The sequence below is a fragment of the Lissotriton helveticus genome, chromosome 2_2, assembly GCF_964261635.1.
Source record: "Lissotriton helveticus chromosome 2_2, aLisHel1.1, whole genome shotgun sequence".
NCBI lineage: Eukaryota > Metazoa > Chordata > Amphibia > Caudata > Salamandridae > Lissotriton > Lissotriton helveticus.
The window spans coordinates 277,197,116-277,210,064 of record NC_136060.1 but is presented as its reverse complement, the minus strand read 5'-3'; the positions used below and the strand labels follow the sequence as shown (position 1 = coordinate 277,210,064).

Genomic DNA, 12,949 nt, shown 5'->3' with positions numbered 1-12,949 from the left:
GGTGGGCAGGGTCCCCAGCAGAGAAGTGGGGGGGACAGGGGTAAACCAAGGGAGTTTCCAAGAGGACCCCGAAGTAATTCCCAAGGGAACCAAGCAGTAGTATTCCAGCCTCCCCAAGAACAGAGGTCAGTGCCCCCGACTGGTAGGCCTGTTCAGAGGGGGCCCCTTACTTGTTTTAAGTGTGGTCAAGTGGGCCATCGGTATTTTGACCCCCAGTGTCCCCTGAAGGACCACCCTGCACCAACCCATGCACCACACCGCCAACTTGCTAGTGGAGCCCTGGGAGAGGAAGTGATGGGCGCCCCATAGGGGTGGGATCCCGTAGAATTGTCCCTTGTTTCATTAGGAGACTTTGAGATAGTCCCTAAACCTGCACTGCCTGAAAACACTAAAATGTACAGGCAGTGGGTGACCATCAATTGCCATAGAGTGGAGGCTCTAAGAGACACAGGAGCCAGTGAAACTGTGTCAGCTCCTGGTTGGTGTCCAAAGAGCAGGTTGTCCCTCATGCATTCTACCCTGTAGTGTCAGCAGACAACTCAAAGAGCCAATGTGAGGTGGCTCAGGTTTCCTTTGAGTAGGGGGGTCTCAGGAACTCTTCAGGTGGCTGTGAGGCCCGCCATGCCTGTAGACTCTCTGTTGGGCAATGATTAAGAGAACTTCCCATGGGCTATGGTGGAGGGGAAAGCTCACTTACAAATTTTGGGTCTGCCTGAGTGGGCGTGTGCTACCACGAGGTCCATGGCAGCCAAGGATGGTGTTGAGAAGGATCTGAAGCCTGAGAGTATGGCCCAGATCCCTGCCGTAGAGAGAAGGGGCAAGAGGCCCAGGAAGCCTGCCCCCTTGGTTCCCATGGCCCAGGAGGGAGCAGACCCCGAAGGGAGATGCCCTGGAGCCTACCGGGGAGCAGAGTGCTCAAGACCTGCCTGAGCTGACCCATTGGCAGCAGGAAGGGGGTCCCACCAGGGAGGAGTTTTGTGAGCAGCAAAGAGTTTGCCCTTATCTTGATGGTATGCGGCAACAGGCTGCAGCCCAGGCAGCAGGTGACCAGTCTGATTCACATCTGATTTATTGGGAGAACGGTCTCCTGTATAGCGAGCCTAAGGTTGCTGAGCTGGGGTCAGCCTGTGCGCTGGTGGTGCCCACCTGCTTCAGAGCCTTGCTATTGGGGTTGGCTCATGTCATTCCATTGGCAGGACATCTGGGGTAGGCCAAGACCTTTGAAAGGCTGGCCTCTCACTTGTATTTTCCCCAGATGCACAAGAGCTCAGATGCTCATTGCAGGACATGTGAGACTTGCCAGGCAAGTGGGAAGAGTGGGGGGAAGATCAAGCCCCCACTCCAGACCTTTCCAGTTGTTATAACCCCATTCAAGTGAGTGGGCATTGACATTGTGGGGCCTCTGGATCCCAGGACGGCCATGGGCAACAGGTTTATCCTGGTCCTGGTGGACCATGCCACCCGGTACCCTGAAGCCATCCCACTCAGGGCGGTGACGGCCCCCGTGGTGGGACGTGCACTGATGGGGATTTTCTCCCGCGTGGGGTTCCCCAGAGAGGTGGTGTCTGACAGGGAGACCAACTTCATCGCCCAGTATATGAAGTCTCTGTGGAGCGAGTGTGGGGTAACTTCTAAGTTCACCACTCCCTACCACCCCAAAGGAAATGGTCTGGTTGAAAGGTTTAACCGGACCTTGAAGGGCATGATTATGGGCATAGAAGAGCCCCTGAGGCATGAGTGGGACGTCCTCTTGCCATGCTTGTTGTTTGCCTACCGCGAGGTGCCACAGTAGTCCTTAGGTTTCAGTCCCTTTGAACTGCTCTATGGCCATCCGGTAAGAGGGTCTCTGAATCTGGTCATGGAAGGCTGGGAGCAATCTCCCAGGAAACCTCCCCAAGATATATTTAACCACATATTGGCGTTCAGGAACCAGACTCGGCGTTTCAGAAAAATTGCAGAGGCAAATCTGGAAGCCAGCCAGGAGGAAATGAAATGCTGGCACGACCAGAACACCAGTCTGGTCGAGTTTTAACCTGGTCAGAAGGTTTGGGTACTGGCCCCAGTGGAGCCTGGTGCACTCCAAGATAAGTGGACCGGTCCCTTTGAGGTGGTGGAGCGCAAAAGTCCAGTTACCTACTTGGTGGACTTTCAGTCTCACAGGAACCCCTTTTGGGTCCTGCATGTGAACCGCCTGAAGCCCCACTTTGCGAGGTCTGAAGTGGGCATGCTTCTTGCCACAGATGCTGGACTGGAGGGTGTGGTCCTCTCCACCAAACTGACCCCTGAGCAGCAGAAAGATTATCACCAGCTGTTGGGGAAATGTTCTGGTTTGTTTTCCCTGGTGCCTGGTGTCAATGAGTGGTGCGTCCATGACATGGACACCGGAGACAGTCCTCCTGTCAAGCACAAGGCTTACAGAGTGACTGACAGGGTCAGGGCCTACATTAAGGAGGAGGTCTCCAAAATGTTTGCCCTAGGGGTGATTGAGTCCTCTAGCAGCCCGTGGTCCAGCCCTGTGGTCTTGGTACCAAAAGCTGCCGTGCCTGGTGCCACCCCTGAATTTAGATTCTGTGTGGACTACCAAGGTCTCAATTCAGTCACGAAGACCGACACGCACCCCATCCTCAGAGCGGATGAGCTCATAAATTGGTTGGGCGCTGCCCGGTACCTCAGCACGTTTGATCTAATGTCTGGGTACTGGCAGATCGCCTTAACTTATGGAGCCAAGGAGAGGTCTGCATTCTACACCCCAGATGGGCACTACCAGTTCTGTGTGATGCCCTTTGGGATGAAGAATTCCCCTGCCTCCTTCTAGCGGTTGGTCAACCAGGTGTTGGCTGGACTGGAGGGTTTCAGTGCCCCCTACCTGGATGACATTGCAGTGTTTAGTTCCTCCTGGGAGGACCACTTGTGCCACCTCTGGGAAGTGTTGATGGCACTGCACAGAGCAGGCCTCACAATCAAGGCCAGTAAGTGCCAGATTGGGCAGGGTTCATTGGTGTACTTGTGACACCAGGTTGGGAGTGGCCAGGTGGCACCCCTACACCCCAAGATTGAAACCATCCTGGCCTGGGAGCCCCCCAGGACCCAGACGCAGGTGAGGGCCTTCCTAGGTCGCACGGGTTATTACAGGAGGTTGGTCATGGGGTATGGCAACATTCTTGCACCCTTGAATGAGCTGACTTCCAGGAAGCAGCCGAGGATTGTGAACTGGACTGACACCTGTCAGAAAGCTTTTGATGCCCCCAAGACTGCCATGTGCACAGCACCTGTCCTCCAGGCGCCCAATTTTGCTAAGGAATTTATTTTCCAGACAGACTCTTCAGAGCATGGGGTGGGGGCAGTTCTGTCACAGATAAATGAGAGGGACTAGACAAACCTGTAGCCTTCATCAGTAGGAGGTTACTTCCCCGGGAACAAAGGTGGAGTGCAATTGAGCAAGAGGCATTTGCTGTGGTCTGGCAGTGAAGAAGCTGAGGCCATACCTGTTTGGGACTCACTTCCGGGTTCAGGCAGACCATAGGCCCCTCAGATGGCTGATGCTGATGAGGGGTGAAATTCCTAAGATGTTGAGGTGGTCTATTTCCCTACAGGGTATGGATTTCACGGTGGAACACCGCCCTGGTACAGAACACGCCGATGCTGATGGTCTGTCCAGATTTTACCGCCTTAGTCAAGAGAACTCCCAAGGGGATGAGTAGTTCACCCTATAGTTCAGCTGTAGGGGACACGTGTTAGACCTGGCACCATTGGCGTGGGTCTCCCTTCCATGTTTCGCTGTTGTCTCCTCTGTTTTTGCTGGTATTAGGTGAACAGGGCACTGTGCCACTGCCATTCAATGCCGCAGCGCGAATGCTCCCTGTGTAAATATAACTGTGAATTGGTATTTCCCTGATTGGATTATTTGGTTTACCTGTTAGTCCCTAGTAGTGTGGCCTGTGTGTGCCCAGGGCTGGTAACCCAAATGCTGCTGGTGGGCCTGCAGCGCTGGTTTTCGCCACCCACAGAAGCAGCTTGTAAAGTGTACCTCAGACCTGCCCTGCAGTGTCTGTGTGCAGTCCAGAACTGCCATCTTGGCTGTGAAGTGCCCACACTACCCAGCCCCTGAACCTTCCCTTGGCATCATATCAGTCACCCCTATGGTAGGGTGATTTGTATGTGTAAGGTAGGACATGGCATGTCTTGGTAGCGAACTACACCCCATTTAGTTTTTCCCTACTGCAAGGCAACCTGTTCTCCATAGGCTAGAATGGGTAGTTTGACTACTACATTTTATAGTCCTAACTGACTCAGGGAACATGGTAGAAATTCGAGTTTAGTATGTCTGAACTCAGAATGATAAAATACATCTTTTAGCGAGGTTGGTTTTAATATTCTGTGTTATATATACCCAGGAAAGTAGGTCTTTTCTAGCCTAAGCCTTCCAGTGTGCTCTGCTGTTATGTGTATTGGCTGTCTGGGTTTAGAGGGGCAAGGCAGGCTGAGTCAGACCTGGGTTGAATAGAGAGATCTGCATTGAGTACTGGGGAGGGGTAGCTCCTTGACCTGAATAGGGCTGTGCCTGGCAAGGTGAATGCTGAATCCACCTCCTACTGTGCATCTGATGGCAGACCCCCTCTTTCTGAAAGGAAGGATGCAGCCTGGTAAACAAAGTGCTCCAGGCCTGAGCAGAACTGGTTTTGTCTGGGTTCAGTGACCAGTGACTTTTTAGAACAAAGACTTTTGGGGTATAAATATCTGTGCCCAAACCCCTGATTTTTGGTATTGCTCCTGGATGTCTGTCCGTCTCACTGAAGGAATCTGCAGCAGAGGACTGTCCTTGTGCTTGTGTGCTATTTCTTGGATTGGCCTGCAGTAGTTCCTCCTGGACTTGGAAGAAGAGGGAAAAGGACTTTTGAGAGAACCTTTATTTGGCTAAAGCAATCACCCAGGGCTAGAAGAGAGCTAGCCTCCTGCATCTGACTCCCCCACCAGCCTCCTGATTCCTCCCAGGGAGGATTTCTATCTGCAGGTATGGCCCCTGTGAATTCCAGGGCCTCTATTTCTACTACAGAGAAGAGAGTGGTGAAATCATCGCTAACGCCCGTTTGCGAGCCGCCGCAGCTGAAGAGCGAAAGGAAAATCACCGCGCTGCTGCTGCCGAGCACTCGCAAATGAAATGAAATGAAATTAAATGAATTCGTACTTGGATAGCACACTTATACCCTGAGGTGTCTTGGCGCTGAACGCATACCGCTGTGGAACCCTTCCTGGCTTTTCCCTGTGAAATACCCACTCCTGGGTACCCCCGAGGTGAAGCCAGGCATCCCAGCGCAGTTGGGGCCGTTGTGGAGATTAAGCAAGCTATTGCCCAGAGTTGCTGAGTGGGAACCATGATTAGAATAGGCACCGAGGCGAGAATTATCAGGCCCGAGGAAATTGAGCCCAAGACCCGCAAAGGCGGGAATTGAACCCTGGTCCCGGGCCAGACCTCTGCATCAGGGTCTGCCGCTCTAACCATTGAGCCACACTTCTCCACCATCACATCGCACGCTTGCGGGCGCCAAAGTGCTCGCTAACTCCCAAAGATCATCATATCGCATGTTTGCGGGCTTTTTGAGTGCCCGCTAACCCCGGATCCTCACATCACGAGTCAGTGTGGGCGCCCTGCATCCGCCATTTTCATCGCATCACACCCGGAGCGCCATTTCTTCTCAACGCAATGAGGTCGCACACGCAAAAGGGCTCGGCGCATCATCCTCCCTTGCGGCAAGAATTCAACGCATCGCTGACCTTGCGTGAAGAAGTTTGTCGCTGTGTCCCGCACGCATCCGAAGATTGGGGCATCATCCTCCCTTGCGGCAAGGATTCAATGCATCGCCGGCCTCGCGTGGGGAAAATCACCACTACAGCTCGTTTGCGACATTTTGTTTGATTTGCTAGGAAATTCAGGTACTTTGTAAGTAAAAGGGTCGCAGAGACAACTGTTTTGAAATGAACTTCTATCTGCACACTTTGAACTTTTTTTACAGCCTTCCAAGACTGATCCTATTTTACAGCATTGTGGCTTTTTAACGTTATTGGTCTTGTGTTAAGTCTATATATAAAGATACTTATTTTTGATAACTACTAGTGTGGTGTCCCTTTGTAGTGTTCCTCGTCGTGTTACTGTGTATGATCACAAATGCTTCACCACTGCCTCTGAAATAAGCCTAGCTGCTTGTGCTACTTTACCGCAGGGTTGAGCATGGGTTATCAAAGGGTGTAGCCCCCTTACTCTGACTTAGGAAGAAGGGTCCCTACTTGGTCAGTGGCCAGCCTTTGCTTAATAGAGACCCCCATTTCTAACACCTTTGTGCTGGGGGTTCTGCAAAATGTATGCAATAGGTATGTAGGCCAAGTAAAGGGCAGCTCTTGGTCAGTGTTCTGGTGTCCCTCCAGTATCCCGCCACCCTGGGACAAGCCCAAAACATGTGCAGGAGATCGCCCCCTATTTCCCCAAACTGGGGGCATGTTGCATCTCTGTGATTGATTGATTTTCGCATGCGTGAGGTATGCTCTGTGGATTATGTAAAGTTGTATCTGTCTTAAGTGCATGTTCATGGGGATGCACATGGGACTCAAGTACCCCGGCCCATTCCTTGTCTGTGAACTGGCTACCCAGGTCCTATTCCCATTTGTGGCGAAGGGTGGCAAGACTTAATGCTGCATGAGTTCGGAAGTGAGGCTGCAAACCCGTGTCAAGTGTCTGCCACGTCCCATGACATGCAAGGATTGTATGGTGAGATGCGTTCGTAACTCGGTTGTGATATTTCCCCATTTTGCAGTGAGCAAAGCCACTAGTGCACGATGAGTGAGAAATTGCCCAGGTGGCATTGCCTCCTCATCAACGAGGGTTGTATAGGGTGTGAGTGTCACTTCGTGGTAGAGGTCCCCAAGGGTATAGATACATTTTTGTCTTGCCACTCCCTAAGTGCATGTGCCATCAGTACTGATTGTCCCCTGGGGGTGCCCTCCAGAGGTATAGCCGGTGCGTAAGGGGCTACGCTGCACATCAGAAATAAGCACCTGCGAAAGTCGCTTGCGAGACATTATTGTTAACAAAAAGAACTTGGAGCCCGCCCGTTGCTTACCATTTCTTGGCTTGTATGGCACTCTTCTTTATAGCCTCGTAATTCGTTAATGCAGGCCTAACGTCTTTTCCATTCCTCTCTGTGTAGCAGGGACAAAGCACTGATTGATTCAATTTAATCAATGCCCGTCCACTGCTTCCCATGTGATTGAGGTACTATTTTATTCTTTTAACTTTTAGTGCTTTGCAAACAGAAGGCGTGTGACTGGCAAATACTTGCTAGCAGGAAAGAACATTTGCAAAGATTTATTTTCTAGTGTTAACTTTCTTTTATTTTGTCAATTCTTTTTTTTATCACTGTGCACACTTGTTTTCCTTTCTTTTTGCTCATGGGAGCTTTTCTCAAAAGATGAGGATTATCATATTGCAAAGCAACATTGTTACTTTCTAATGAGTAATTTCACAAATGATGCTTTAACACATAATCGTGCAGTGCACCAAAATCCAACCCACTCCAAACCACCAAAATCCACCCCACTCCAAACCACCCCTCCCCCACCTCACCCCACACTAATTCACCCATGCAAACTAGTACATCCAGACCATACCAATCCAATCCACCCCTCTCCAATCCAATCTACTCACTCCAATCTAATTCACCACACTCCAATCCTCCCAACCCACCCCACTTCAATCCAAAACAATCTGCCTAACTCCAATCCAAAGAATTATGCCTCACTCCAATCCAAAATAATCTGCTCCTCCCCAATTCAAAACAATCGCCCCACTCCAAACCAAAACTAACTGCCCGACTCCAATCTGCTCAAATCTAAAACTATCTGCCCAACTCCAATTCAGAACAATCTGCCCCACTCCAATCCGAAACAATCTGCCTCAATCCAAACTGCACCACTCCAATCCAATCCAATCCACCACACCCCAATCAATCCACCTCACCCCGATCCACTCCACCTCACCTCACCCCAATCCAATCCATTTCACCCCAATCCAATGTAATCTACCCCAATCCAAACCACCCCACCCCAATCCTATCCACCACGATCCAGCCAAATTCAACCTACCCAATGCACCACGCCTTCCCCCTATACACCTCAATCTAATGCAACCCAGCCCAATCCAGTGCACCCCAATCCAATCCACCCCACCCCAATCCAATCTACTCCTCTCCACCCCACCCCACCCCAATCAAATCTACCACACTCCCATATAATCGACCCCATGCAGTCCACCCACTCCAATCCACCCCATGCCATTGAAGTCCAATCCCCACACTCTACTCCAACCCACCCCACTCTACCCAAACCAATCCACCCCACCCAGTTCAGTCCACCCCACTAAATTCAATCCAGCCAGCCCATCACACTCGTATGAACCCCACCCCACTCCACTCCACTCCACTCCAATTGAATCCAATCCAATCCAATTCAATCCATCCCACTCTGGTCCAGTCCAATCCACCCACCCCCCTCCAATCTAGTCCACCTCCTCCACTCTAATTCACCCCACTTCAAACCACCCTACTCGAATCCAAATCACCCCACCATAATCCAATCAAAGCCAATCCACCCCATCACAATTCAACACGCCCCAATTGAAACTAATCTAATCCACCACACTCCAGTCCACCCCACTCCAATTCAATCCACCTCACTCCATTTCAATCCACCCACTCCAATCTAATACATCCCATCCAGCCCACCCCATGCATCCAACCCATTCTATTTCAATCCAATCCACCCCATTACTCCAATCCACTTCACCCTTTTTCACCCCACCCAAAACCACTCTAAGATACTATACTCTCTGCCACTGAACTCTGCTCCCCTCTACTCAACTCTATGACACTCTACTCTCCCTACTCAATTCTATGACACTGTACTCCAACAAATCCAGTCCAGACACTCTACCCCTCCCACTCTACTCTAGGACTCCACTGACACTTGCAACAATCCACATAAATACACTCCACATCATGCCACATAATTTCAATCAGCATAATTTCACTCAGCTCCACACATTTCCACGCAACGCAGTTCCACTCCACACATTTCTATTCCACACCACATAATTTGGCAAAAACCACCTAAGTGAACTCAACAACACATCTACACAACACACCACATACATCCAATCAACACCAAAGAATACCACATCATGCCACAAAATTCAACAGCACAGCACATAATTAAACACCACAACATACCAATATGCAACACAAAATACCATTCCACATAATTAAACTCCACGACACAAATTCTCACTGCACATGATTCCAGTACACTCAAAACCACATACTTACTATCCACATAATTCCACTGCACACCATGCCACATTTTTCCAATACACACATCCACTCCTCACCGCACAATTCCATGACACACAATTTCAAACTAACAATTCCAGTCCAAACCACATAATTCCACTCCACACCACATTCATCCAATCCACTCCATTACACATTTAGAAATCGCTATTTCAGAATCACAAATTGGGATGTATGCACAAATTTGCAATTTTTGTGTGAATTCTTAGTATTCCTTAATTGCGATTAGCAAATTGTGAATCGCAATTAAGGAATACTTTCCCATTCATTTCTATGGGCCAGGAGGCCCATGGGAATGAATGGGAAATTATTCTCAATTTGCGATTCGCAATTTGAGAATTGCAAATTGAGAATATTTTCAAGGGTGCAGGGGTGTCCAAAGGACACCCTGTTGCACCCCTGAAACAAGCATGGGTGCACCTGTGGTGCACATACATGCCCTAAGGCCTACACCTGATTGGCACATTTAATTTATTAATAAGTCCCTAGTACAGTGGTATAACATGTACCCAGTGCCTTTAAATCAAATGCTACTACCGTCCATCACCACCCCCTTTTGTACCGCTTTGTTCGCCATAAGTTGGCAGGGTACGCTCAGACGTGAGTCCCTTGCTCACTTTGCCACTGGATTCAAGCAAGCCTGGCTGAAGACGGCTGGAATGCCAGAAACCGGTCCTAGGAAGCTTGTTTCCGGTCCAGGGAAGTCATGGCTTGGCAGTTCGGACTGGACTGTTCCCATGAGGCACAGGGTCAGACTGATTTGCATATGGCCATGTCTGAACTTGGGTGGCAGAGTGGGCTAAATAACGGTGATGGATTAAACCCAGATCTTTTGACGACTGGGTGTGAGTGTTTGATTGGTTCAGATGCTCCGTCCATCACCACCCCCTTTTGTACCACTAATGGATCTGCAGCACTTATTGTGCCACCCACTTAAGTAGCACCTTAAAACAGGTCTCAAGCCTGCCGTTACAACCTTTGTGCAGTTTTAAATGGCAAATTCGAACTGTCAAATAAACATTTTGACAGGCCAAAACCTCCCTTTTTAATACATATAAGCCACCCCTGGGTAGACCTTAAATAGCCAGTAGTGCAGGGTGCATTGTATTTAAAAAGTTGGACCTACTTCTTCAATAAGACATCATTGGGATACCTTATTACATTTAATAAGTGAAAATTTCAGTTTGGAAACCGGTAGAAATGTCATTTATGGTCTCTAATGAATTGCAATTTTGAATCCTCTTTAATAGTAATGTCGGATTTCAAACCACAATTCTAAAAAGCCCCCCTTTAGAAAGTTGGAACGTTCTTGTCCTAACCATTTGGTGCCTGCAGCCTGGGTCCAGGGTCACATGACTGTGATTAGCATGGCATTTGACTTTTGTGTATCCCTCCCTGACAGTGAGACAAAGGGGGACCAGGTCTTTGTAGGAAGTTCCATCATACCAGGATGTGTGGGATGGAGCTGTTGCCTGCGCCACTTACATTTCAAAGGAGCTGCCTCAGCACACTCACAAAGATCTTCAGTCTTCGGTCACCTCAGACCTCTAGAGCGGTAGTAGTGAGGAAGGAAATTCCAGAACCAATTGTGAGGAGAAAACTCTAGAATTTTCCTTCACTTCAAAGCTGACACCAGATATAAAAAAAGACCCTCAAACCCACTCTTCAATTGACACCTAGACCTGTGGAGGACACTCCAAAGGCCTGTCGCTGCTATAGGCCTGCTTTACACTTCAGAGAACTGCCTTGCTGCTCACAGAGGACTGGCCTGATGCTTGAAGCCTACCTTGAATCCTCAGAGGACTGCTCTGCTGTTTGAGGACAGGCTTGCTGCTTCAAGGCAGGACTATCAGAGGGACTGCAATAAATAGTTGGCTGGCCTTTTGTTTTGTGCTACAGGAGCAAACACTACTCCAACAACTTTTCATTTGCACCTTGACCCAGCCTAAGTTGAGTCCTACCCTCCAAGTGGGGCTCTTCCAGCCCTGGACTCTAGGAAGTGGTGTGCAAGGTGCCCAGATAGGCAAAATTCAAAATTTGAGACTTACATTTTCAGCAATCAAGTACTCCGAGAACTGATAGGAGACCGGGACCCACCTGCTCGCTGATCTGGAGAAGGTGCATCACCAGCTGACTTGACTTCACGGTAGCTCCTGTTACGTCCTTCTATGCTCTGTTCAGAGGCTCATCGAAGAAGGGGTATTCGATCTCATGGAGCCCTCATTGGCTACAGCCATTGGAGATTCACTACTTTCAAAACAGTGACAAGGTCTGAAGATAGAAATCTTCGCCTCAGCTTTGTCCAGCGGCTCCCTTACAATCATGCCTTCTCCACACACATCACTGGTTCCTTGCCATGCTGAACTGTACCTTTTCAGACAATTTTCTTAAGAATGTCTTCTAAGTCTGAAGGGAAGCCAAGACACAGCCCAAGCCACCTCATGTACATGAACTGCGCTCCATCGCAGTTGGTCATAACCTTCAACTTTGCACTGGTCTTGTGTGACTAGATGTCTGCGGTTGGCACCTTTATTTTTTAAGCGCTAGCATTTACTATAGCCTTAGAGCCCAACATAGCAAGCTCTACCGGTCATTAATAGTTTGCTCCAGTGTTAAAGGCCTGAGCATAAGTCGAGGGCCTTTAACAAGGGAGCAGGCCTTTAATGGCTAGTATAGCCTGCTAGGAGGGCTCTAAGGCTATTAGAACATTCTGTCAGTAGAGGGCAAAATGTTCTAATTAGTAAAAATAAAGGTTTAAATCCCCTCGGGCTCTGACAGGCCTTTGTTCACAGCTGCAGTTGTAAGAGGAAAACCACAGTGGAATGTTGCTCTCGGTGCCTCTACCGGCCATTATAAGCCCGGAGCACTCCATTGTCTACAACGGAGCGCTCAACATTTCAATATTCTCAAAAAAATTGATATCTCTGCCTCTCCTGATTGAACTTTTGTCGTTTTGGTATCAAATAATTTATTACATTTTACTAAATTTTTCTAAACTTGCATGGGATTTGTCTTGTATTGTCTTATCATTTTGTTACTGTTTGAGTGCTACATAAATACATTAAGTGCAACTGCTTTTGTGCCAAGCTACTAGAGAGTTAAGCACAAGTTACATTATTGGCTTTTGCAGTTTACCTTGATAAGGATTATGGTTTTTGCTTCAAAAGGGTTTTCTCCCCTCCTCAATCAAAAATCCTAACACAATGTCATACCCATCTCTACAGCATCTATAATAAGTAGAAACTTTGAAGCTTTGATATGGTAAACAAGTTTTGCGCAGAAAACTAAATTCCAAATAATAATTTTGCACTTGTTTGAGCCCCTTTTGTAGCGAAACCCCAGTACAAAATCTGCTCCTACATTTTTGCCACACTTCTCTTCTTACTCAACTGTTTTGCCTACTTTCTCCTTGTGGTAAAATGGATTAGAGTATGCTAATGGCTAGTTGATGGGTGTTTTGTGCAATTTGCATTCACATGCTCATATTCCAGTAACTCCACTCATTATTATGTATATAATGTGGTATCATTAAGTAGGCTTCTGGGATTTTTTTT

General features: G+C 48.6%; 1 protein-coding gene across 1 annotated transcript in view; it reads right to left on the bottom strand.

Annotated features, from left to right (window-relative positions):
- Positions 1-12,949, bottom strand: part of KCNIP4 (potassium voltage-gated channel interacting protein 4) — a 678,040-nt gene that overhangs the window by 456,409 nt on the left and 208,682 nt on the right. The window lies entirely within an intron of this gene.